The sequence below is a fragment of the Mustelus asterias genome, chromosome 12, assembly GCF_964213995.1.
Source record: "Mustelus asterias chromosome 12, sMusAst1.hap1.1, whole genome shotgun sequence".
In the NCBI taxonomy this organism is placed as follows: domain Eukaryota; kingdom Metazoa; phylum Chordata; class Chondrichthyes; order Carcharhiniformes; family Triakidae; genus Mustelus; species Mustelus asterias.
The window spans coordinates 30,731,728-30,757,371 of NC_135812.1; the positions used below are offsets into that span (position 1 = coordinate 30,731,728).

The 25,644-nt window shown below is 45.5% G+C and overlaps 1 protein-coding gene across 12 annotated transcripts in view; it reads left to right on the forward strand.

The window, feature by feature from the left end:
- Positions 1–25,644, forward strand: part of auts2a (activator of transcription and developmental regulator AUTS2 a) — a 1,221,519-nt gene that overhangs the window by 44,915 nt on the left and 1,150,960 nt on the right. The gene's annotated exons all lie outside the window — the stretch shown is intronic.

Here is a 25,644-nt window from a genome sequence, read left to right on the forward strand (position 1 = left end):
AGACCATTTAAATCTGGATTACTAGGCCAGTGATAATACCACTACGCCACTGCCTCTCCCAGGTAACCAGATGGCTCTGAGTGCCATCATTTCCCAGTCACTCACCATTCGACAAGTATCCTGCTTTTCTATTTTTCATTCGGGGTACAGCAGTTCAAAGGCAAACTCACGTTTTCTGTTTGTTGGGCTTGTAATCTAATGGCTCTTGAACAATAACCTGAAACAATTTTATTACAAGGCACAATTGAAACCTTTGAAGGGTTAAGTATAAATATTATTGATCGACTGTACTGCAAACGAAAAAAAAATAAACAAAGCCCTTTTTTTCACTGGGCTGACAAAAGAATTGTTAGGAGCGAAATGAATTGGCAATACACTGGGGCTGACTTTGTCAAATCTTCCTGTTTCTGAACCAGCCAAGAGATGTGTTACCTTGACGACAGGGCTCCTTTAAGACTGCAGGGGACTCTGCATTTATAATGAGCACTACAGGTGCACTTGAATGCGCATCAGTCAAGAAGATTAACATCAGATTACTCTACGGTAAATGGGAGAAATCTATGCGGGTTTAAGTGAAATATTTGTATTGTGATAATGTACTCAAGTACTCCTAAAGTGCATGAACACTGAGAACTCCCTCAGTGCAATGAATCTACGTTTATATTCCCTGTATGTAGATATATGCACATGTATAGTACAGAGATGCTGACATTAGCAGTTTATAACCACTTGGCTCTTTGTTGAATAAACACTTCCTACATTTAGCTCTTTAAGCCCTGGGATATATTATACTGTGCAACAGCTTGATCTAACAGCCATACTTCTAAAAGTAATGCACTGATCTACCAATTTGATGTTTAATTCTGATTTTGATTTGCTTTTTGCTTCCTCTTGCCTGGCACACTCTGAGGCCGACTCCCATGACAGCGGTCATCTACTGGGACTTTGTTCAGGAGAGACCATGATTCATCTGCAAAGTTTGACTGTTTTGTGAAATTACATTGAATATGCAACCCAGAAACAGGCCTTTCAGCCCATCTGGTCCATGCTGGATTTAGGTTTCACATGAACCTCCCCCCACTTCTCTTCAATTAACCCGATCAATATAACCTTTTTTTACTTTGCCCTTGTGTTTATTGAGCTTCCCCTTAAATGCAAATGTGCAATTTGGCTCAACTACTGATGCGCGACAATCAAGCACGTGGAACAAGGCTTCAGTTATCGAAGGCTTTTATTATCAAACAATGGAACTAACTAACACGAGTACACCAGTTCAGACTGGAGGGGTCCTGCCGGAGCAGAGGGTCTTATACCTCTCCTCCGGAGGCGGGGCCCCACCGGGATGTGCCATAATAACATTTACCACAGGTAAACACCCTAACCCAACAACATTATACAACCCCCACAGTGATAACACCCTAACCCAACAGTAACATAAGAACAACCCCCAGTGGTAACCAACGATGGTTCACCACATTCACCCTTCCTTTAAAAACAAAGGCCGGCGGGGTGCAAAAAACAGGTCATATATGTACAAAATTCACAAGTCCAGACGGTCTGGAGGACCGCACCGTCGCTGTGATCTCCTCAACACCGGTTGCGAAACCGGAGCAGGTGCTTGCGGTGGCGTTCTCTCCAAAACAGCGTCCGGCTGTCCCCTCAAGGACTCCCGGGCCGGTTGGCCCTGGTGAGGCGATGGTGCAGGGGATCCTGGAACCTTCTGTGGTGGCGCCGATCTCCGAGTCTCAGGCAAGCTGTACATGGGAGTATAGCTGTTATGCACTGGTCCCGGTGCTGACCGCGCCACGTCTGGGGAAGAAATAAGTAGTAGGGGATTCGTGACAGGGGGTATGGGAGCGACAGGAGTTGCTACGTCCCCTGCAGGCGCCAGGTCTCGAATGGAGACAGTGTCCTCTCGCCCGTCAGGATATGCCACATAGGCATACTGAGGGTTGGCGTGGAGGAGTTGGACCGGTTCGACCAAGGGGTCGGACCTGCAAGCCCTCGCATGTCGCCGCAGAAGGACGGGTCCTGGGTACGTCAACCAGGCTGGTAATGAGATCCCCGAGGACGACTTCCGAGGGAATGAGAACATCCTCTCGTGGGGAGTAGCATTGGTTGCCGTACACAGGAGGGAGCGGATAGAATGGAGCGCATTTGGAAGGACCTCCTGCCACCGGGAGACTGGAAGGCCCCTGGATTTCAGTGCCAGTAGGACAGCCTTCCAGACTGTAGCATTCTCCCTTTCCACCTGTCCGTTACCCCTAGGGTTGTAGCTCGTGGTTCTACTAGAGGCAATCCCGAATGAGAGCAGGAATTGCCTCAAGTCGTTGCTCATGAACGACGAGCCCCTGTCGCTATGAATGTAGCAGGGGTACCCGAACAGTGTAAAAAGCTCACTAAATGCCTTAATCACGGTGGCAGTCGACGTGTCCGCACAGGGGACAACAAACGGGAACCGGGAGTACTCATCTATTATATTGAGGAAATAGACGTTCCGGTCCGTTGAGGGAAGGGGGCCCTTAAAATCCACACTCAGCCTCTCAAAAGGGCGAGTGGCCTTGACCAATTGTGCCCGGTCTGGTCGATAAAAGTGCGGTTTGCATTCTGTGCAAATCCGACAGCTTCTCGTCACTGACCTGACATCCTCCCCCGAGTAGGGCAGGTTGCGGGCTTTGACGAAGTGGTAGAGTCGAGTGACTCCAGGATGACACAGGTCATTGTGGAGGGCCTTCAAGCGGTCCTCCTGCATGATGGCGCATGTTCCGCGCGAGAGGGCATCCGAGGGCTCATTGAGCTTCCCTGGACGATACATAATATCGTAATTATAGGTGGAGAGCTCAATTCTCCACCGCAAGATCTTATCGTTCTTGATCTTGCCCCTCTGCGTGTTACTGAACATAAACGCCATGGATCGTTGATCCGTGATCAGAGTGAACCGCTTCCCCGCCAGGTAATGGCGCCAGTGTCTGACTGCCTCCACAATGGCCTGAGCCTCCTTCTCCACCGCTGAGTGCCGAATTTCGGGGCCTTGAAGGGTGCGGGAAAAGAACGCGACGGGCCTGCCTGCCTGGTTTTGTGTGGCGGCTAGGGCGAAATCAGATGCATCACTCTCCACCTGGAAAGGGATGGATTCATCCACCGCGTGCATCGTGGCTTTCGAAATGTCGCTTTTCAAAGCCTTGAAGGCCAATTGGGCCTCCGGCGTGAGTGGGAAGGTCGTGGACTTGATGAGCGGACGAGCTTTGTCCGCGTAGTTGGGGACCCACTGCGCATAATACGAAAAGAACCCGAGGCATCTCCTCAGTGCTTTCGTGCTAGCGGGCAAGGGAAGTTCAGTAAGGGGGCGCATACGGTCTGGATCAGGGCCAATGACCCCGTTTTCCACCACGTATCCAAGGATGGCTAACCTGCGCGTACGGAATACGCACTTCTCCCTGTTATAGGTCAGATTCAGGCGAGATGCAGTGCGCAGAAAGTGTTGGAGATTCGTGTCATGGTCCTGCTGGTCATGGCCGCAGATGGTGATGTTATCCAGGTACGGGAAGGTAGCCCGCAACCCGTTCTGGTCCACCATTCGGTCCATAGCACGCTGGAAGACCGAGACCCCATTGGTGACACCAAATGGAACCCTGAGAAAATGGTATAGACGACCATCCGCCTCAAAAGCCGTATATTGTCGGTCCTCTGGGCGGATGGGGAGTTGATGGTAGGCGGACTTAAGGTCTATGGTAGAGAACACTCGGTACTGCGCAATCTGATTGACCATATCAGAAATGCGCGGGAGAGGATACGCATCCAGCTGCGTATAACGGTTAATGGTCTGACTGTAGTCGATGACCATCCGAGGTTTGTTCCCGCTTTTGACTACCACGACCTGCGCTCTCCACGGACTAGCACTGGCCTGTATGATCCCTTCTTTGAGGAGCCGCTGAACCTCAGATCTAATAAAGATCCGGTCTTCAGCGCTGTAACGCCTACTCTTAGTAGCGATGGGCTTGCAGCCTGGTACCAGATTCTTAAATAGGGATGGTGTCGTGATTTTCAGAGTGGAAAGATTGCATGCGGGGCGCTTTGGGCAATTTGGAGGCTGCAGCTGATTCCCTACTGCCAGTGAAGGGAGTGGCCCACCGTACTGTAGGATCACACTCTTCATGTGGACCATAAAATTTAGTCCGAGGAGAATTGGCGCACAAAGGTGAGGTAACACAAGGAGCCTGTATTGCTCGTAAATTGTGCCCTGTACCTCTAGAGTTACCATACATCGTCCTTGGATCGGTACAGACCGGGACCGTGATGCCATGGAAATTGTCTGCTTGGCAGGTAGAACCCGGAGTCCACACCTTTTAGCAGTGTCAGGATGTATGAAACTCTCGGTGCTCCCACTGTCAAACAGACAATTCACAGTACGACCATTTACCTTGATAACCATCATGGAATTCTCAAGCCTGTGGTGCTTTGTCTGGTCCAGGGAGATCGACGCCACCGTTGGCCCCTGGGCGTCACTGCATGCCGCCGATGTTGATGCTGAGGACCCCTGCTGGTCGCTCCTAGTCGTCGTGGACCATGATGGCCGCCCCCATGAATCGCACGTGGGCGAGGGCGCCAAACGTAGCGACTCCTGGTGGTCTTCCTCCTCCTCCGTCAGCCACGATGGCGCCGTCCTGGATTCGCACGTGGTCGGACCTCGTTGGTACTGCGACGCCGAAGGAGATTGTCTCCGCTCTGGATGGTTACAAGCTGCACTGCCGTTTTTGGACTTCAACCTGCAAACTTTACCATAGTGGCCCTTTTTACCGCACTGGCTGCAGATTGCCGTTTTTGCAGGACACTGTTGCCGTGGATGCTTGGCCCCACCGCAAAAATAGCATCGCTGGCCGCCTGGAGCTGCCGCCGTCGTCGGATCGATATGGGAGCGCGAGCCCGCGGGGCGAGGAGGGATTTGAGCTTGCTCTTGCCACGTTGTCTCCACGTGGTCCTCGGGGTACAGAGCCAAGCTTTTCGACGCCGCTTCCAGCATCTCAGCCATCTCCATCGCTTGGGTCAAGTTGAGGTTCCCTTTCTCCAGTAACTTAAGCCGGATGTACGAGGACCCTACCCCTGCTACGAACGCGTCTCGGGCGAGGTCGTACATGTATTGTTCGGCTGATACGTCTTTACAATCGCAACCCCTGGCAAGCTGCAGGAGCTCATTGGCGTAGTCCTCCATGGTTTCGCCTGACTGCCGACGTCGTGTAGCGAGGAGGTAACGAGCTTGTATCTCGTTGGGTGGTTTCGTGTATCGTTTCTTCAAGAGCTCGACGGCCCTCGGGTAAGTGGTGGCCGCACGAATCGCAAGATAAATCGTGTCGCTTACCCTTGCGTGGAGGACTTGGAGTTTGTCGTTGTCTGTAGTAATAGCTACAGAGGCTGCCAGGTAGTCTTCGAAACACCTCCACCAGTGGTCGAAGGTGTTAGCGGCACCGACCGCACGTGGGTCCAACGCCAGACGATCTGGTTTCAAAATCTGTTCCATACTCTCTTTTTACTGCTGAGAGTTTTCTGTTTGATAATAAAATTGATGCGCGACAATCAAGCACGTGGAACAAGGCTTCAGTTATCGAAGGCTTTTATTATCAAACAATGGAACTAACTAACACGAGTACACCAGTTCAGACTGGAGGGGTCCTGCCGGAGCAGAGGGTCTTATACCTCTCCTCCGGAGGCGGGGCCCCACCGGGATGTGCCATAATAACATTTACCACAGGTAAACACCCTAACCCAACAACATTATACAACCCCCACAGTGATAACACCCTAACCCAACAGTAACATAAGAACAACCCCCAGTGGTAACCAACGATGGTTCACCACAACTACTCCACATTCCAACTAATTTTTGATTTATTATTGTCACATGTATTAGTATACAATGAAAAGTATTGTTTCTTGCATGCTATACAGACAAAGCATATCGTTCATAGAGAAGGAAAGGAGAGAGTGCAGAATGTCGTGTTACAGTCATGGCTAGGGTGTAGAGAAAGATCAACTTAGTGCAAAGTAAATCCATTCAGAAGTCTGATGGCAGCAGGGAAGAAGCTGTTCTTGAGTTCTTAGTCTCTGGATGAAGAAGTTTCTTCTGAATTCCCTGCTCAATTTATTGGTGACCATCTTATTTATGGTCTCTGGTCCAGGTCTCCCCCACAAGTGGAAACAGTTAGTGACAGCAACCTGGTCCTCATCAGGTGCACAGTCCACAGGGTTTAGCACATAGTGATCTGGAATGGGAAACCTGGATGATTGGTCTTCCTTGTGTTAGTATGCAATCAAGGTTTATGTCCCCTTCCAGCCTACGTTAGTCCTCCTTGCTAGGAAGGTAGAGCTGTATAACAGCAACTTGTATTTGTATAGCACCCTTAACATAATAAAACATACCCAGGTACTTCACAGAAGCATGACTCCAAGCTACATGGGATGTTAGATCAGATGAAAAGTTTGGTCAAGGAGGTAGGAGAGAAGGAGTGTCTTAGAGGAGGAAAGCTAAATAGAGAGATGAAGTTATGAAGAGATGGGTTATCTAGAGCTTGGGTCTAGGCAACTGAAGCCACGGCCGCCAACAGTGGCGCAATTAAAATCTAGGTGCTTGAGGCCAGAATTAGAGGAACGTAGTTACCTCAGAGGGTTGTAGGGCTGGAGGGAATTACAGACATAGGATGGGCTCGTCCATGGAGCTATTTGAAAACAAGGATGTGAATTTTAAAAGCAAGACATTGCTTGGGCTGGAGTCAGTGTAGGTCAGCAAGCACAGAGGTGCTAGTGAAAAGGGGAAAACTTTCATGTATATTGTTCAGCAAGACCTGTCAACGCTCTTGAGATTAATGAATTACTTTTGAATTGCACTTGCTGCTAGAAATGGAGGCAAACACAGCAACGAATTTTCGCAGAGCACGTACAAGAAACAGGAAATGAATAAGGACCAGGTGTTTTTTATTTTTAAAGTGATGATGGGAAGACTGGGTCCGGAATTTTTTACCCGTCATGCAGACGGCACGCCATTGGCCGCTGACGGGATCCTCTGGTCCTGAAAAAGTCTATGGCATTTTTCATGGCTCGCGTCACGCACTGGAGAACCAGTGGCATGGGCTGACTCTGGCGAAATGGGAAGGCCCCATCGATGGGAAGAGACGGGAAATCCTGCCCTGGATCTGTACTGGGGAGGCGGGGTCTGTATTCCCTCGAGTTTCAAAGAATGAAGAGTGACTCATTGAAACTCTCAAAATTCTTAGAGGGCAGGCATGTGTGTGTGTGTGTGTGTGTGTACCCATATTAACGTAAAGGATCACACACACAGTTGTCCACTGCTAGTGTTATTGTCAGTGAGGAACAGAATCCCATGAGGCAGCATTAGATTTATTTTCCTGCTGGTTCTTGAGAAAGAATAGTCCAGCACGAAAGAGCTCCCAATAGAGAAATAATGACACCAGCCCCTTTGACATAACCGCGTTAAAAGCTCAGTCGAGGGAGATACGATTCCTGTGAATAGGCAGCCATTTTAAATGTTCCTCCTTCCACTGTTAATGATTACTTGAAAAATTCATGGACACTGAAAAGGTTTTTCTTTAAACCACAGCATTTTTTTTTGAATTGAAAGTAAAACCCTTTCTCTTTCTGCCAAAACGTTCCTTTTTTTTAAAGAACTGATAATGGTAGTTAATGGCCCATTGTCTGATTCTTCAGTTAAATATCTCTCACTATTTGGTGTTGTTTTCCCCACCAGAACATTTTTAGCATGGTCTCCATTTTTTTATGGTCGGTTTGCACTTTTTCTGATGGTGTGTGATCCTTTAACTTAACAAAGTGAGTTTCCCATTGCTGCTTGATTTATGGTAGATTCGTGAGGGAGAAAAGAAGACAGGGATATGTTGATAGGATTCAATGAAGTGAGGGGTGGAGGAGACTAATTGTGTGAAGTGTAAATGCCCGTTAGGCGCAGTGCTGTGTTTCTGTGCTGTATGTACTGGGTTATACTCTATAACGTGAAGGGAGAAGCAGAATTGTACAACGTGGAGGCAGTAGAGGACAAAGGAGCTTATAGAATCATGGAATCCTGCACCGGCATAAGGGAAACACATGACCTCCCACCTAATCCCATAGCCTTGAATATTATGACAAGCTCATCCAGGTACTTTTTAAAAGATGTGAGGCAATCCGCCTCAATATCACCCTCCATTCTGTGGGTTTTTCAGGAAAAGCAACAAAGGGCGGGAACTTTGTGGTCCCACCAGCGATGGACAACGTTGCGGACAGGACAGGAAAAATAAACTTTTGGCCACTCGCCTCTCCAAATTTTCCCATTCTGCTCGCAACCATGCTTTCTGCTGCCAGGCCGGAAATTCCCACCCAAAGACTTCCATTTATATAGCATCTTTCATGACGTCAGGACGTCCCATAGCACGTTGAGGCCAATGATGTAGTTTGGAAATGTGGAAAATGCGACAGCCAATTTACACACAGCAAGCTCCTAAAAACAGCAACGTGATAAGAACCAGATAACCTGTCCCGGTGCTGCTAACTGAGTGAGACATATTGTCCAGGTCACTGGGGTAACTGTCCCGTTCTTTGAAGTACTGAAATTGGGTCTTTTACATCCAGCTGGGAGGGCAGATGAGTCCTCTGTTTAAGATCTGCTCTGAAAGGCGGCACCTCTGGCAGTGTAGCATTCCCTCAGTATTGGATTGGAGTGTTTAGCCTAGATTTTTGTGTGCCTGTGCTGTAATGGAACTTAAACCCACAACCTTTTGACTCAAAGGGGATTGAGTACACCAACAGAGCCGCAGCTCACACACGCTTTTATTAGAATCATAGAATCCCTCCAGTGCAGTAGGAGGCCATTTGGCCCATTGAGACTTCACCGACAACAATCCCACCCAGGCCCTATCTCTATCACGCTATACATTGACCCTGCTAATCTCCCTGACACTTAGGTTGATTTATTAGTGTCACAAATAGGTTTACACTAACACTGCAATGAAGTTGCTGTGAAAATGCCATAGTAGCCACAGTCCAGCGCCTGTTAGGGTAGACTGAAGGAGAATTTATAATGGCCAATGCACCTAATCAGCGCGTCTTTTGGACTGCGGGAGGAAACCAGAACAGCCGGAGGAAACCCACACAGACACGGGGAGAATGTGCAGACTCTGCACAGAGAGTGACCCAAGCCGAGAATCGAACCCGGGTCCCTGGCGGTGTGAGGCAGCACTGATAACCACCGTGCCGCCGATTGCTGAAGAAACATGATTGTCCGACAAAGCATCTGGTGAGGTTATTTCACTCGGAATTGAAAAAAAAAAGATTTCAACGAACCGCTGGCAGTGGCGAGTATGATTGGTCTGGCACAGAACAAAATTAAAACTGCACCAAAAATGGAGAAGCCGCACGGCAAATCGTTCACGAAATCAGACGACACACAGGTTGGGGATCCAGTCTTTTCTCTGATGGCTGACGTGACCATTGCTTTGCCGTGACTTGTGGCTGTGTGGAAAGTGTCCAATTAAGCAACTCTGTCCCTCAAGCAGACACCGAGCCTGGCAGAGTGGTTCGCTGAAGACAGAGGTCACTGTGGAGTGACTTAATTTGCGGCAGGCTGCTTTTCACATGTCCCATCACTGGGGAATGTCAACATTTCTGTCAGCGAGCAACAAATAACTGTTTGATTGTGAAAGCCAAATGACAAAACACATCACACTGAAGGCAATTAGACCACTTTGGTAGTTATGTTGTGATGACCTACAGACATTGTGTTTCGAAAAACATCACTTGCCAGTCCTCGTCAATACACCTGTGTAATTCTGTCTGAACTGAATGAAGATTAAATGTAAATATCTTTTTCATCTGTGCAAGGTACAAGCTCCTTCTCTGGAGAACACGTTCTGCTTAAGAGCAAGTTTGATCTGTGAGCAAAGTGCTTCGCATTTATTACGATGATTCTGTTCAGCTGAAAGGGAGGGAGCCCTGGAGACTCAGCTGAATAAAGCCAAACAAGAAAGAGAAGAAACACCAGTTAGGAAGGGAAAACTAATAAAATGAAGAGCAGAGTGTCTGAGGTGAACGATTAAATGAAGGAGTGAAGTAACAAATTGCATTTGTATGGTGCCTTTTAGTGTAATAAAGCATCCCCAAGGTACTCCCACAGACAGCAATGTGATAACGATTCGTTGGAACATTTATGTTATGAAGAGAGGTTGGGTAGGCTTGGGTTGTTTTTGTTGGAGCAGAGAAGACTGAGGGGCGAGGAGTACAAGATTGCGAGGGGCATGGACAGGGTAAGGATACGGAACAGCTGTTCACCTTAGTTGAAGGGTCATTCATGAGGGGCCAGGTGAGGGGCAGGAGGTTCAGGGAGGATGTGAAAAAAAACTTTTTTACCCAGAGGATGGTGATGGTTTGGTATGCGCTGCCTGGGAGAGTGGTAGAGGCGGGTTGCCTCTCATCCTTTTTAAAAAGTACCTGGATCAGCACTGGGCATGTCATAGCCCAAGGCTATGGGCTAAGTGCTGGCAAATGGGGTTAGGTGGGAGGTCACGTATTTCTCGCATGTTGGGGCAGATTCAATGGGCCTCTTCTGCATTGTATGATTCCAGAATGACCAGAAAACCTGTTGTTGAGCTGCTGTATGAGGGATAAATATTGCCCTGATCACTGGGGTAAGTGCCCCGTTCTTTACAATAGTGAAATGGGATCTTTTACGTCCACCTGGGAAGACAGGTGAGTCCTCTCTTTAAGGTCTGCTCTGAAAGGCGGCATCTCTGGCAGTGCAGCATTCCCTCTATACTGCATTGGAGTGTTAGCCTAGATTTTGGAGCTCATGTGCTGGAGTGGGACAATCACAATTTGGCATCATGCCGCAGAATGAGATGGCTGGTTTTGTGGCGCATTCGGTAGTGTCCTGGCATCTGAGCTGGAAGCTCGATTTTGAGTCCCACCCCATGTTCAAAGAAGATGCGTTCATAACAAGGCCAAACAGGTTGAGTGTCAGCTTAGAATTCTTTTTAACACGCACCAAAGGTACACGGTCACAGAGGGAGAGATTCCTGGTTGCTTATGTGATGGATAGAAAGTTCAAGCCTGGAGCCTGCATGTTCTCCCCGTGTCTACATGGGTTTCCTCCGGGTGCTCCAGTTTCCTTCCACAGTCCGAAAGACACACTGGTTAGGTGCATTGGCCATGCTAAATTCTCCCCCAGTGTACCTGAACAGGCGCTGGAGTGTGGTGACTAGAGGATTTTCACAGTAATTTCATTGCAATGTAAATGTAAGCCGGCTTGTAACACTAATAAATAAAATGCATGTCTCTCGACTACAGTAAGCAGATAAAAGTGTGTGTTGCCACAGCAATGCAAACTCCCTGAATGATCTGGAACACATAAGGAGATATTAGGGCAGCTTGGTTGAGGAAAGTGGTTTTAAAAGAGTCTTAAAGGAGGTAGAGCAGTTAAAGTGTTGAGGGAGGGAATTCCAGAACTTGGGGCCAAGGAAACTGAAGCATAATGAAGGAGCAGTAAAATCCAGGAGTCTGCAAGAAGCCAGAATTAGAGGGGCACAGAGGAGAGGATCGAGCTGGGAAGGGGCAGGAGCATGGAGGGATTTGCAAACAAAGATGATTTTAAAATTGAGGCATTTCCAGACTGGAAACCAATAGAGGCCAGTGAAAATGGACAATGCAGGAGTGTTATATTTTGTAATGCACAATTCATAATTATGCAAAAGTGCAGCTGTATCACTTTAAAGCCAAAAGTGCTCACTGTCTGAAAGGTCAGTCAAAGCAGAAACCCTCGAGTGCCTGGATATGCAGCTGAACTCCTGTAAGCTGCATATCCAAGGTGACGGACCAACTGCTGGAAAATGGGATTAGGCTGGGTGCTGACACGGCGGGCAGAGTGGCCTGCCTCTGTGCCGCAAATGTTTCTACATTTTCTAAATATCTGCAAATGAGGAATGTGCAGGGTTGTGGGGAAAGGGTTGGGGGAGTGGCAGTACAAGAATTGCTCCTTTAGAAGAGGCAGCACGGATACAATGGACTGAATGGCCACCTTCTGTGCTGTAATGATACCATGATTCTAAGTATAACTGGTGTTGAGTGAACAGACAGAAATCAGCGACAATCAAAAGAGAAACAACTCGTCGATATCATACAATATCTACCAAACCCTGGCCAGAATATTCTATGTTGCTCAGGTGGGCATGTGTCCAACCTGGAAGCGCTTAAGATAGCATGAGACGGATTTCAGCACATGTCCTGACATAATCGCGCCCTCGCACAATATTTCGGTCAGTGGGTGCGAGTTGGACAAGTATTGGTGCACCCACCAACAATCGAAAAACCATTTAAAATTAATTAAACAGAAAATGACAGGGATTTCGTGTGGCCTGAATGCCTTTACGGTTGGTGGGCGGGTCCATTGGTCCATCACCCTTTACGTTTTAGGTGTAACCTTGATCCAGAGCAGGATTCAAATAAAGTTAACAAATGTGTCTGGGAACAGAGGTCTGTGTCTTTTCTGCTGCCCAGACACAAGTGGCATAGTTTTTCCATTGGGAGGGCCACCCTCCACCCTTTCTTTTCTCGCCGCCTGCCCTCCTCCACTAGCCTTCCCCCGACCCTCCCCAGTAGTGTGGCAGCATTCAGCCTTTTGCAGGACACGTTTCATGCTGGATGGCTGTTAATTGGCCAGCCAGTGTAATATCGTATTAACACCATCTCAAGCGGGAGTGGCTTTCACCCCCACTCCTGCCCTCGCCAACTTCAGGCGCGCCCTGAATTTAACTCAGGCCCATAATCTATTTAAAGTTTAGAAAGATACTTGGGAATAATTAGAAGATGGAGTAAAATATTACTTAAAATTACAGACCTTAAATCTAACATTCGCAATGTTGTTGTGATGTGCACTAGTGGACTCCCTATGTCATTATTCACACTGAGTCACAAAACAGAGTATAAAAGCAAGGTCTTGAAGACCAACAATCAAGAAACCAGTTTGTCCAAGACAGCAAGAAACTACAAAGGGTTGTGAATGAAGCCCAGTCCATCACTCAAACCAGTCTCCCATCCATTGACTGTGTCTACACTTCCCTCTGCCTTGGCAAAGCAGCCAGCATAATTAAGGACCTCACGCACCCCGGACATTCTCTCTTCCACCTTCTTCCGTCGGGGGAAAATGATACAAAAGTCTGAGATCACGTACCAACCGACTCAAGAACAGCTTCTTCCCTGCTGCCATCAGGCTTTTGAATGGACCTACCTTGCACTAAGTTTATCTTTCTCTACACCCTCGCTATGACTGTAACACTATATTCTGCACTCTCTCCTTCCCTTCTCTATGAACGGCATGCTTTGTCTGTATAGTGCGCAAGAAACAATACTTTTCACTATGTTAATACATGTGACAATAATAAATCAATTCAAAGAACAAAAGAGTGTTGAAGCAAAGTCTTGAAGAAGTGTTGAGAAGGTGGCAGTGAAGAGGGAAGAGCGGGGGGAGCCTAAAATTGTGGTTGGTGATGTGGAGTAACGTCCATGTCGGAAAGGGAGAGTGTGAAATGGGTGCTGTGAATTGCAGCGTGCTGTCTTCAGAGAAGGAGACGTGCACAATTTGCAGTTTTAAATCAAAATCTTTGTTCTTGGGTTTCAGAAGCGGAGAAGCGAAGCATCGAGATGGTGAATTAAGGGGAGGTTGCTGAAGCTTAGGAGTTTGCAGCCTGGCTGATTTCACCTTCACATCTTGGTGCTAGTGAAGGAATAGTGGAGGAGCGTTGGCAGTTGCAAATTTATGCATCTTTCACGGTGCATGTCTTTGTTATAAATTTTATGTGAGGCATTAACCAGGGTGAGGGGGATGGAGGTCAGTAAGAAAATACCGTGGCTGCGAAAATGATTTGGAAGGCATTTTGCAAGATCTGCTTGGAGATACGATCAAAATAAATATTTTTAAATTGGTTCTTGGACAATGTGAACTGCCAAAGCTACGTTGTTGTGTGACAAATGACACAGACCGAGCAGATTTGCCATTGTTCACAGGTAGTCGGAAATCTCGAGCACACTGTGAGGTTCAGCATCTAACATGGCCTGCTTCTTTAAGGCCACTGCTCACGTTCTCCCTTTGGGAATCCAGGTCAATTTTTCCCCCCCTCTGTTTATACATTATTTAGGTCAATTATAGATTAGTAAATAACTTGTAAATGACTTGTAAATTTTAGGCTTGCATTCAGAAGGTTCGTTGGTTTGACTATTTCCCGTTGTTCGTCATTCTGTGAGCTGGTTTGAATTTAACAATGTTCGCTGTTTGGAAGTGACAAATACACACGCAGTATAAGGCTTTTTTACATAGTTACCCTGGTGATACTCGCAGGAGGAGATGTTGTTTTACAAGCGAACGAATGTGCTGTCATGTTGCATCTGATAAGTGGGAGAATGTGGTGTCTGGGAGGGGTGCTGGGCTTGTACTGATTTGGGATAGTGCAGGAATAGTTAAAAGGGAGCTGAGGGAACGTGCAGCAGCAGAGGTGATTGAACGGTTCGGGGGATGGGGGAATAGTAACTGAGAAGCCAAGCATTGAGCAAAGTGGTTGGAAAACTTCCAGTGAGACTGTAATTTCATCAGTGGTTTGCTGATTTCAGAGAAAAGCAAACATTCTCCGAACCTTGCGGAATGGTTTCAATCCCACGATACTTAAACTTTCCTGCATGAGTTTGGAGGTAGTAACATAACTCCAGTTTGAGAGAACAAGGAGACTGGGCAAGCTTTGCTCTCAAGTTTTATGATACCATTTAAGCTCCTCAGCTGGTCATTCTTTAACTTGAAATGTGGAGGGGGGGTTAATTTTTCTCGTGCCTGCAACAGACATCATGTCACTAACGCCCAATCTGTTCCATGTCATTGACTCATACTACTGTTCATATTGTAAGACTCGTGACCCTCACGTTATTCAGACATTCGATTATCAGAAGATTCTATAGCACCGGCTGCCTCACAGTGCCAGGAACCCGGGTTCGATTTCCGGCTTGGGTCACCGTCTGTTTGAAATTTGCACATTCTCCCCGTATCTGCATGGGTTTCCTCCGGGTACTCCAATTGCCTCCCATAGTCTGAAGGACGTGCTGGTTAGGTGCATTGGCCATGCTAAATTCTTCCTCAGTGTTCCTGAACAAACGCCGAAGTGTGGCAACTAGGGGATTTTCACAGTATCTTCATTGCAGTGTTAATGTAAGCCTACTTGTGACACTAAATAAACTTAACTCCTCTTGTTTAGTTTACTTGATTGTTTCTCACATGAAGCCTCAGATTCAAGACCCATCATGAAAACAAGACTCCTGTCAATGCTTTCAGGAAATAAGGGGAAACATTTGGGCGTTAATATTGAAAATAGGACACTTACTCAATAATGGAAAAGATTTTTTTGAACATCAGCCTATAATGAATATGGATGGCCCAAAGCAGTTTTGCAAATTTTGCAGTGATAGGATTTATTTTTAACCGATAATGAATATTTTTAAGCAATTTGAATATTATTTTTAAGAGTCCGTTGAGTATGAAAGACCAGGTTTTGAGCAATTTGATCTAACTGTGGACAAGGCTTGTATGCCACAATGTGTACGAGATTGGATATGTTTCAAAAGCTCTTTATAATTTAGCATGAATAAATTACTGAAATGCCGTCGGCAGAAAAAAACACTATTGTTGGGGCCAAGATCAATCTCAGAACCTTGGAGATTCCTAAAGAAATGTTGTCACTTTTGTATTATCAGTCTAGTTTGACAAGACTCTAAGCACAAAGCAATATCATGCAAAGATTCCTAATTAAAAATGTTTGAAGAAGATAGTGATAGTCAGCATTCAGTAATTTGTGTCAGATAACACTAATCTTTGAGGACAATGTCATTTTTTTGTACAATGTGGTTAAACTGTAATGTGCTGGGTTGGATACTTTTTTTCAAAACTAATCTCTGCTTTTGACCTATTGCTATATTTACAGCACGAGAAAGCTTAGCTTTTGTCCGTTTTAGCTGTTCAAGGCCAGATTTCAAATGAACATTTCATCATTCAGCCTCAGTAATCGAGACTCGTATAAGTAATATAAGTTTATTTATTAGTCACAAGTAGGCTTAGGTTAACACTGCAATGAAGTTACTGTGAAAATCCCCTAGTCGCCACACTCCGGCACCTGTTCAGGTACGCTGAGGGAGAATTTAGCATGGCCAATCCACCTAACCATCACGTCTTTCAGACTGTGGGAGCAAACCGGAGCACCCAGAGGAAACCCAAGCAGACACGGGGAGAATGTGCAAATTCCCCACAGACAGTGACCCAAGCCGGGAATCGAACCCGGGTCCCTGGCGCTGTGAGGCAGCAGTGCTAACCACTGTGCCACCGTGAATTAGTTCACTTGCAAAGCCAGTGGTTGAAGCAATGCTTTAACTAGTCTTTATCTTACTGAAATATTTAGAACTGTCAGTTATATATAAGTGTTTCAAATACACTTTTTAAATGTTGCATTCTGAAACAAACAAGATACTTCTCAAATCTCCCAGATTCGGAAGATAACTCGCCATTAGATTGTGATCTCACATCCTTGTGGCTCAGGGTTATTCCAGTCCTCTCCTAACTTTCCTCTCATCTTCCATCCTTCATGAACATGAGCTCACCCAAGACCCTGCTGCGCTTATCCAAACTTGCACCGAGTCCCGTTTCACCCAACAATCCTGTGACTGCCGACCTACATTGGTTCCTAGTCAGCCTTGATTTTAAAATTCCCATTCTTTTTTTTCCAAATCCCTCCATGACCTTGCCCATCTCTATATCTGTGACCTCCTCCAGCCCTACAACTCTCTGAGATCTGGCCATTCATCAGACCTCCTGTGCAACCCCCTGTTTCTTCCTGCCATTTGCAGCTGTAGCTGCTTAAAAATCTGACAAAAATCGACTGGAAGCAGAGCCTAGTGGGAAAGACAGTAGAACAGCAATGGCAGGAGTTTCTGGGAGTAATTGAGGACACAGTGCAGAGGTTCATCCCAAACAAAAGAAAGGTTATCAGAGGGGGGATTAGGCAGCCATGGCTGACAAAGGAAGTCAGGGAATGCATCAAGGCAAAAGAGAGAGCCTATAATGTGGCAAAGAGTAGTGGGAAGTCAGAAGATTGGGAAGGCTATAAAAACAAACAGAGGATAACAAAGAGAGAAATAAGGAAGGAGAGGATCAAATATGAAGGTAGGCTAGCCAGTAACATTAGGAATGATAGTAAAAGTTTCTTTAAATACATTAAAAACAAACGGGAGGCAAAAGTAGACATTGGGCCGCTCCAAAATGACGCTGGTAATCTAGTGATGGGAGACGAGGAAATAGCTGAGGAACTTAATAAGTACTTTGCGTCAGTCTTCACAGTAGAAGACATGAGTAATATCCCAACAATTCAGGAAAGTCAGGGGGCAGAGTTGAATATGGTTGCCATCACAAAGGAGAAAGTGCTAGAGAAACTAAAAGGTCTGAAAATTGATAAATCTCCGGGCCCAGATGGGCTACATCCTAGAGTTCTAAAGGAGATAGCTGAAGAAATAGTGGAGGCGTTAGTTATGATCTTTCAAAAGTCACTGGAGTCAGGGAAAGTCCCAGAGGATTGGAAAATCGCTGTTGTAACCCCACTGTTCAAGAAGGGAACAAGAAAAAAGATGGAAAATTATAGGCCAATTAGCCTAACCTCAGTTGTTGGCAAAATTCTAGAATCCATCGTTAAGGATGAGATTTCTAAATTCTTGGAAGTGCAGGGTCGGATTAAGACAAGTCAGCATGGATTTAGTAAGGGGAGGTCGTGCCTGACAAACCTGTTAGAGTTCTTTGAAGAGATAACAAATAGGTTAGACCAAGGAGAGCCAATGGATGTTATCTATCTTGACTTCCAAAAGGCCTTTGACAAGGTGCCTCACGGGAGACTGCTGAGTAAAATAAGGGCCCATGGTATTCGAGGCAAGGTACTAACATGGATTGACGATTGGCTGTCAGACAGAAGGCAGAGAGTTGGGATAAAAGGTTCTTTCTCAGAATGGCAACCGGTGACAAGTGGTGTCCCGCAGGGTTCAGTGTTGGGGCCACAGCTGTTCTCTTTATATATTAACGATCTAGATGACGGGACTGGGAGCATTCTGGCCAAGTTTGCCGATGATACAAAGATAGGTGGAGGGGCAGGTAGTATTGAGGAGGTGGGGAGGCTGCAGAAAGATTTAGACAGTTTAGGAGAGTGGTCCAAGAAGTGGCTGATGAAATTCAACGTGGGCAAGTGCGAGGTCGTACACTTTGGAAAAAAGAATAGAGGCATGGACTATTTTCTAAACGGTGACAAAATTCATAATGCTAAAGTGCAAAGGGACTTGGGAGTCCTAGTCCAGGATTCTCTAAAGGTAAACTTGCAGGTTGAGTCCGTAATTAGGAAAGCAAATGTAATGTTGTCATTTATCTCAAGAGGCTTGGAATACAAAAGCAGGGATGTACTTCTGAGGCTTTATAAAGCACTGGTTAGGCCCCATTTGGAGTACTGTGAGCAATTTTGGGCCCCACACCTCAGGAAGGACATACTGGCACTGGAGCGGGTCCAGCGGAGATTCACACGGATGATCCCAGGAATGGTAGGCCTGACATACGATGAACGTCTGAGGATCGTGGGATTATATTCATTGGAGTTTAGGAGGTTGAGGGGAGATCTGATAGAAACTTACAAGATAATGAACGGCTTAGATAGGATGGACGTAGGGAAGTTGTTTCCATTAACAGGGGAGACTAGGACGCGGGGGCACAGCCTTAGAATAAAAGGGAGTCACTTTAGAACAGAGATGAGGAGAAATTTCTTCAGCCAGAGAGTGGTGGGTCTGTGGAATTCATTGCCACAGAGGGCTGTGGAGGCCGAGACGTTGAGCGTCTTCAAGACAGAAATTGATAAATTCTTGATTTCTCGAGGAATTAAGGGCTATGGGGAGAGAGCGGGTAAATGGAGTTGAAATCAACCATGATTGAATGGTGGAGTGGACTCGATGGGCCGAATGGCCTTACTTCCGCTCCTATGTCTTATGGTCTTATGGTCTTAAAACCTACCTCTTTGATCAAATATTTAGTTATGTGCTCTCTCTTTCGATTCATTGTCAATTTTTGCCTGATTACACCTCTAAAAAGCACTCTGCATTACTCCATTAGAGGTCCAATCTAAAGTTGTTGCTTATGCCTTAGCTTCAGCATTGCAATCTCCCACCTTTGGCCAAAGGAAAAAGATTGAGGGAAGGAATGAAAGAAAATATATCACTCCTAGGCATTATTACATTAAAGCACAAAGTGCTGAAGAGCCAATGGATGTCATTGTCACTTCTTACTGGCATCATATTGAGTGAGGAGAGCCATGCCAACGTCAAGTTCAGCTCACATCGAGAACATTTCTCAATGGCCTCCCATGAAGAATGTCTTTTTTAAAACGACAGCCATTGCTCATTCGTCCCAATGTAAGCAATCAGCTAAGCGTACTTCCCCTTCTGAATTCCGAGAGAGCCCCCTGTAGTGACACCATTATTTCGAGCCAAAATGAAAATGATTGGGAAATTCCACTGGCGATCACACCTAGAAAGCACCCTGCTGGAAATGACAGGGATTGATTTGATGTGCACATTTTGGGGGGAATTTTCCCATCATGCCCACCACGGGAGGGAGGTGGGGGGGGAACCACGCAAAGGTCCGTTGACCACAGGCAGGATTTCCCGGTTTTGGGGCAAGCGCAGCTGGTATATCCTGCCTCTTGAATGTAACTATCTTCCGCTTTTTTTTTGCTGGAGAAATCATCATTTTCCTCGGGTGACATTGTTGAAGTAGAAGTCATGAGTTCTGTTTGCTGTAGTTTTAAAATAGACTCTGTAGACTGTCTGCCATAGTGTGCTGTTTAAATAGACTCTGCTGTGTAACTAGACTGTTGCTGTGAGTCCTGTTGTAAGTTCCACCAGCCTCTAAGCATTGTTTGATAGTGGTGTCAATGGACCTCTGGTGGGAATATGACTTGATTGATGCATCCTTAGCCGTTAAATGTCAGCAGTGCTGAGCAACTCCCTGAGACCCGTAAGAGTAGCAAGCTGATTAAAGACCGCGACAGGCCTTCTTTTATGATCATGTGCACTGGCACTTTTGATTATCTTTATACAATGTGACATATTGGTTATGAGCTACCTTATGGTTTAAAAAAAATCAGCTGAAAAATTTGCCTAACACCAACAGCTCAGTAAAGTAGTAGAATTGTCAGGTGGAACATAGGAATTAGGAGCAGAAGTAGGCAATTCAGCCCTTCGAGCCAACTCCACCATTCAGATTATGGCTGATCTCTCCCTGGTCCCAAATCCTCCACCTCACCTGTTCCCATATCCCTTTAACCTTTTTTTTTCAGAAATACATCTACTTCTTGAAACCATTTAATGATTCAGACTCCACCGTGTTATGGGGCAGCGAGTTCCACAGATTCACCACCCTCTGCGAGAAGTATTTCCTCCTCATCTCAGTTTTAAATCCACCGCCTCTCAACAAAGCAAATGACTGAGGGGTACGGCAGCACTTAACACAATGGTGGGAAATTCTGCCAAATCTTTCAGAGCCAGCAGGATGCAGAAAGAAACCCTAAAGGAAGATGATACAAAAGGTAGCTCTGATAATCAAGCAAACAATGCTGAGAACGGCCTCCGTTTGTTTACGCAGTTTCTAAGATGAGAAAGGTTCTCCGAATAAGCCTTTGCTAATAACTGGCCAGAAATTGCTCCATGTGTTACGCACAAAGTTACGCCCTCACTGGGACCAGTTTTCATTGTCTGGCGTAGATTAAACATTACTGGCTGTGGCACCCTGGCAAGTCTTTTTTTCATAGAGTACCGCTGAATGCATGGAATAATGCTTCTGATGAACCATCCAGAAACATTTTTAGCTGGGCCCTCAGTTGTATCTGTGCCACCAGGCTCTGCCTTTTTATCTAAGGGTTAGTCAATTTGTTACATCGGTTATAAGCTCTTTTAGCTGTTGTACAATTCATGGACTTTAATAATGTATTAGAAATGCTTTAAAAACTGGAAAGTGCTTTTGCTTAGTGCTTAATGAAAACTTGCGGGCCTAATGGGAGCCTATTGCTCTGCATGACATTTCAGATTGATTTCATCTTCAGAATGAAATACATAACGTTATGTGATTGTGCTGGAAGTTGGAATATTTTAAATGGTTGTGCATGTTGTACTGCAAGGCAATAATAGGTTGGAACAGAATGTGGGCAGTGAGAAGTCATGTTAGATGTGCACTTCAGGGCAAATGATCCAAAGCAGGTCTGCTCTTAAAATGTTACAAGAACTGTCAGAATTGGGCAAACCCTTAAGCTCTTCAAGTTAGCCATGGGCCATGGATTTGAGACGCCCTCTTTGAAAGGAATGTCAAAGGTACCTAGTTGTGGCCAAATGTCCTTTGATTCTTCAGTCCAAGATGTTGCTAATTTAGCCACACCACGTCTTTGATTAACGGCAGTCATCGTTTCAGTGCTAGGATCGTATCTCCTGTAACTACAGGAATAACTGCACCTGGTGAACTCCCCCTTGTGTTTGAATATGTTCCCCGCCTTTTCCCGACTGGTGAAAATGAATATGGTGGCACTGCCCCACAAATCCTAGCCCTGTCGGCTCTGAAGGGTAGTTATTTCTGTGTTAATTTGTACAACAAAAAAAACCTAATTTACATCGCGTCCTTCTGTGGATGTCTCTAAGAAGGCCTGCACTGCTTCACGACTTGCACTTAACTCCTTGACGACCCCAATGGTAGTCCAAACCACAAACCCTGGTAGAGATGAGTGAAAGTCAGTTTGCTGGTATGATTTATCCTGCTGCTAAACTCCCATGCTCAGGACCCCTCTTTGGCAAAACAATTTAAAAAAAACTTTATTCCAAGAAAATTGAATCCCTGCAAGTTTCTATTTGTGTTTTGCCAAAGGCAAGAACAGAAATGAATAGTAATAACTTTCTGCAGCTACTGAAAGGAATTATCTGCTTCCTTCAAAATATGTTCAGATTTACAAAGAGTTGGAGTTATTAATTATTTTTGGAGATGTATTTCTCCTGTCACAACAGTGGCTGCAATTTAGAAAATACTTAAAACCATAAGACATAGGAGCAGAATTAGGCCATTCGGCCCATCGAGTCTGCTCCGCCATTCAATCATTGCTGATATGATTCTCATCCCCATTCTCCTGCCTTCTCTCCTTCGCCCCATAACCCTTGATCCCCTTATTGATCAAGAACCTATCTATCTCTGTCTAAAGACATTCAATGATCTGTCATCCACAGCCCTCTGTGGCAATGAGTTCCACAGATTCACCACCCTCTGGCTGGAGAAATTCTTCTTCCATCTCAGTTTTAAAGGAGTGTCCCTTCACTCTGAGGTTGTGCTCTTGAGTTCTAGTCTCTCCCACTAGTGGAAACATCCACTCCACGTCCACTCTATCTCGGCCCCTCAGCATTCAGTAAGTTTCAATTAGATCCCCATTCATCTTTCTAAATTCCATGGAGTATAGACCCAGACTCCTCGACCGCACCTCATCTGACAAACCCTTCATTCCTCGGATCATACTTCTGAGGCTGTAAAGTGTTTCGAGGCACCCAGAGATTGTGTAAGATACGATACAAGTGCTAGTCTTTCTTTAAAACTAGTATTTGCATTGACAGCTGCTTCTGATCCTCTGCATTATCTTCTGAGTCCCCCTGTGGAGATCCTTTCGATACGGGAGCAAGCTGGCTGTTTGATGTTCTACTATTTTCAACATGTTGATAAATTCCACTCTGAAGCCAAATGCTTGTGATCTGTCTGCTTTCACCTGCTTTTCAATTGTTTCCATCTGACTCCTGCTTTTGAACAGGAAAAGTTTTGGGTGCCATTTTTAGACCCCAGTGATACATGGCTCTGCATCTTTCCTGTCATTCCTTCTCTGCAGAAAACCCATCATTTCAGTTGATGGTTCCTGAGGAAGTGCACACTTTAAATGACTGGGAGCCTCGACTCCTTCATTACATTTCCAGGATAGGATATAGCCAGCCTTATCTGTCACTGTGCTTCTGTAGAGCTGGTCTGTGTGCTTTCACAGATGCTTATTTGCAGTGCTAGCTCCAGTGCCCTGTTTATTTATGACCTCGACTGCTTTGCATTCATATCCTGCATGATTGAACACGACTTGATGCATCTTCTTTATGCCACGCTCCATCCAATGTTTTTTCTGAAATGGGGATGCACAAGTCATCAATAATAAAAAGTCACTGATGACCGTTCGCAGCCAGTTGATTTTTTTTCAAAGCAAAGTCCCTCATTGGAAAAATGTACCGGGGAATAAAGATATATTTGTTTTGGTGCAACGATGGCAGGTACCAAATTAGCAGTGTTAAACCAGGCAGTGCTGCCTCCTTTGGTTCAATAGTGTTACCTCTGTATCAATAACACTTTCTTTGTGTTTGTGTTAGTGAATATTCGAAACCTAATGTAGGCTCTGTTTGAATAAGAGTAAGGGGCACACATGTGAAGACATACTTTTGATTTGATTGGTTTTGAGTTATTATTATCACATGTATTGGGATACAGTGAAAAGTGTTGTTTCTTGTGCACTATGCAGACAAAGCATACCATACATCGAAAAGGGAAGGAGAGGGTGTGGAATGTAGTGTCAGTCATGGCTAGGATGTGGAGAAAGATCAACTTAATATAATGTAGGTCCAGTCAAAAGTCTGATGGCAGCAGGGAAGAAGCTGTTCTTGAGTCAGTTGGTAAATGACCTCAGACTTTTGTATCTTTTTCCCGATAGAAGAAGGTGGAAGAGAGTATGTCCGGGATGCGTGGGGTCCTTGATTATGCTGGCTACTTTTCCGAGGCGGCAGCAGCAAGTGTAGACAGTGTCAATGGATGGGAGGCTGGTTTGAGTGATGGACTGGGCTTCATTCACAATCCTTTGTAATTTCTTGCCGTCTTGGGCAGAGCAGGAGCCACGTCAAGCTGTGATACAACCAGAAAGAATGTTTTCCATGGTGCATCTGTAAAAGTTGGTGGAGTTGTGATGGACATGCCAAATTTCCTTAGCCTCCTGAAGAACTGAAGGCTTTGGGTGGGCTTTCCTAACAGTAGCGTTGACGTAGAGGGACCAGGACAGGTTGCTGGTGACCTGGTCACCTAGAAACTTGAAACCCTTGACCATTTCCACTTCATCCCCGTTGATGTAGACGGGCATTATCTCCACTAGCTTCCTGAACTCGATGACTATCTCCTTCGTTTTACTGACATTGAGTTTGCACGTCTGTACTAAAAGCCTTTTCATTTGTTTACCTACAAGTATATATCCCAAAAAATTAACATGAAGATTGAAAAAAAGCGATAGTTATATAGCAATTGGAAGAAATGCAAAGACTATTATTAGTAAATATATAATTTGAAAGCAGAGGGTTTTGATTGACTGTGGCTTCTGGCACTTGCAAGGTTAGACACACAAGGCAAAAAAAGCCTTGTAAAAAAAAATTGTATTTATATAGCATTTTATAAAATCTCTGTCAGCGATTCAGGTACAATGAGCAGCATTAAAGTGCAAGTCTGGCATAAGTACAAAAATGGATCAAACGAGTTTAAATTTGGAAGACAAAAATTTTGGCCGGGTTTCTCCGATCTTGTTCACCCCTCCACTGCTGTTAGAATGGAGAATTTGACACTCAGCCAAAACCCCATTCACTGCAGTGGGGCCGGAGAGTCCTAGCCTTTATCGCAACATTTTGTCATTTAACTTCCCACACCTAGTGATGCACAAGGCAGAATTTCATCTGTTAACAGAATTATTTTTTTTCCTTGGAACAGGCCATGAGCCCATCATGAGTGACTTATAGCTTGAGGAGCACCACTCTGCAGCAAGCATGTCTGACCAGGAGTCTCTCCCGCTCTTACCTCCTTCCATTGGGGTATTGGAAGGATTTGCAAGTTGATACTCAACCTGTTTGGCCATGTTATGAACACACCTTCCTTGGCCGTCAAGTCCTGGGGTGGGACTTGAACCCAGAGCTTCTGGCTCAGAGGCAGGTATGCTACCCGCTGTGCCACAAGATCTCCTCCATTGGATTGTTAGTACTGCTCTGCAATTAATGCCCTGCCTGTAAAGCTGCAGCAGCATAAGTGGCAAAGTATTAGGTCTGTCCTATCTCCCCGTTGCTGTAGATTTTCTTGTCAGTGCATCTTTGATGGATGTCAAAGAATGTTTAGTGGAATCCAAATCAGTTCCAGTCAGATTTAACCTAGTGCTTCAAAAAGCTTTTATTTTTCGCATAGTACTGTATTCTTGGAAAGATTGCAAGAGCATTTTTTTAAAAATGAGACTATGTTCATAGTTTAGGCGTAGAGAGAATTCTCCATCTTGTTGGAGCACATTTGGAATATTGTGAACAATTTTGGATCATGTATCTAAGGAAGGATGTGTTGGCCTTGGAGAAGGTCCAGAGGCGGTTCACCAGAATGATCCCGGGAATGAAAGGCTCGACGTATGAGGAGTGTTTGAGGACTCTGGGTCTGTATTCGATGGAGTTAGACGGATGAGGGGGGATCTCATTGAAACT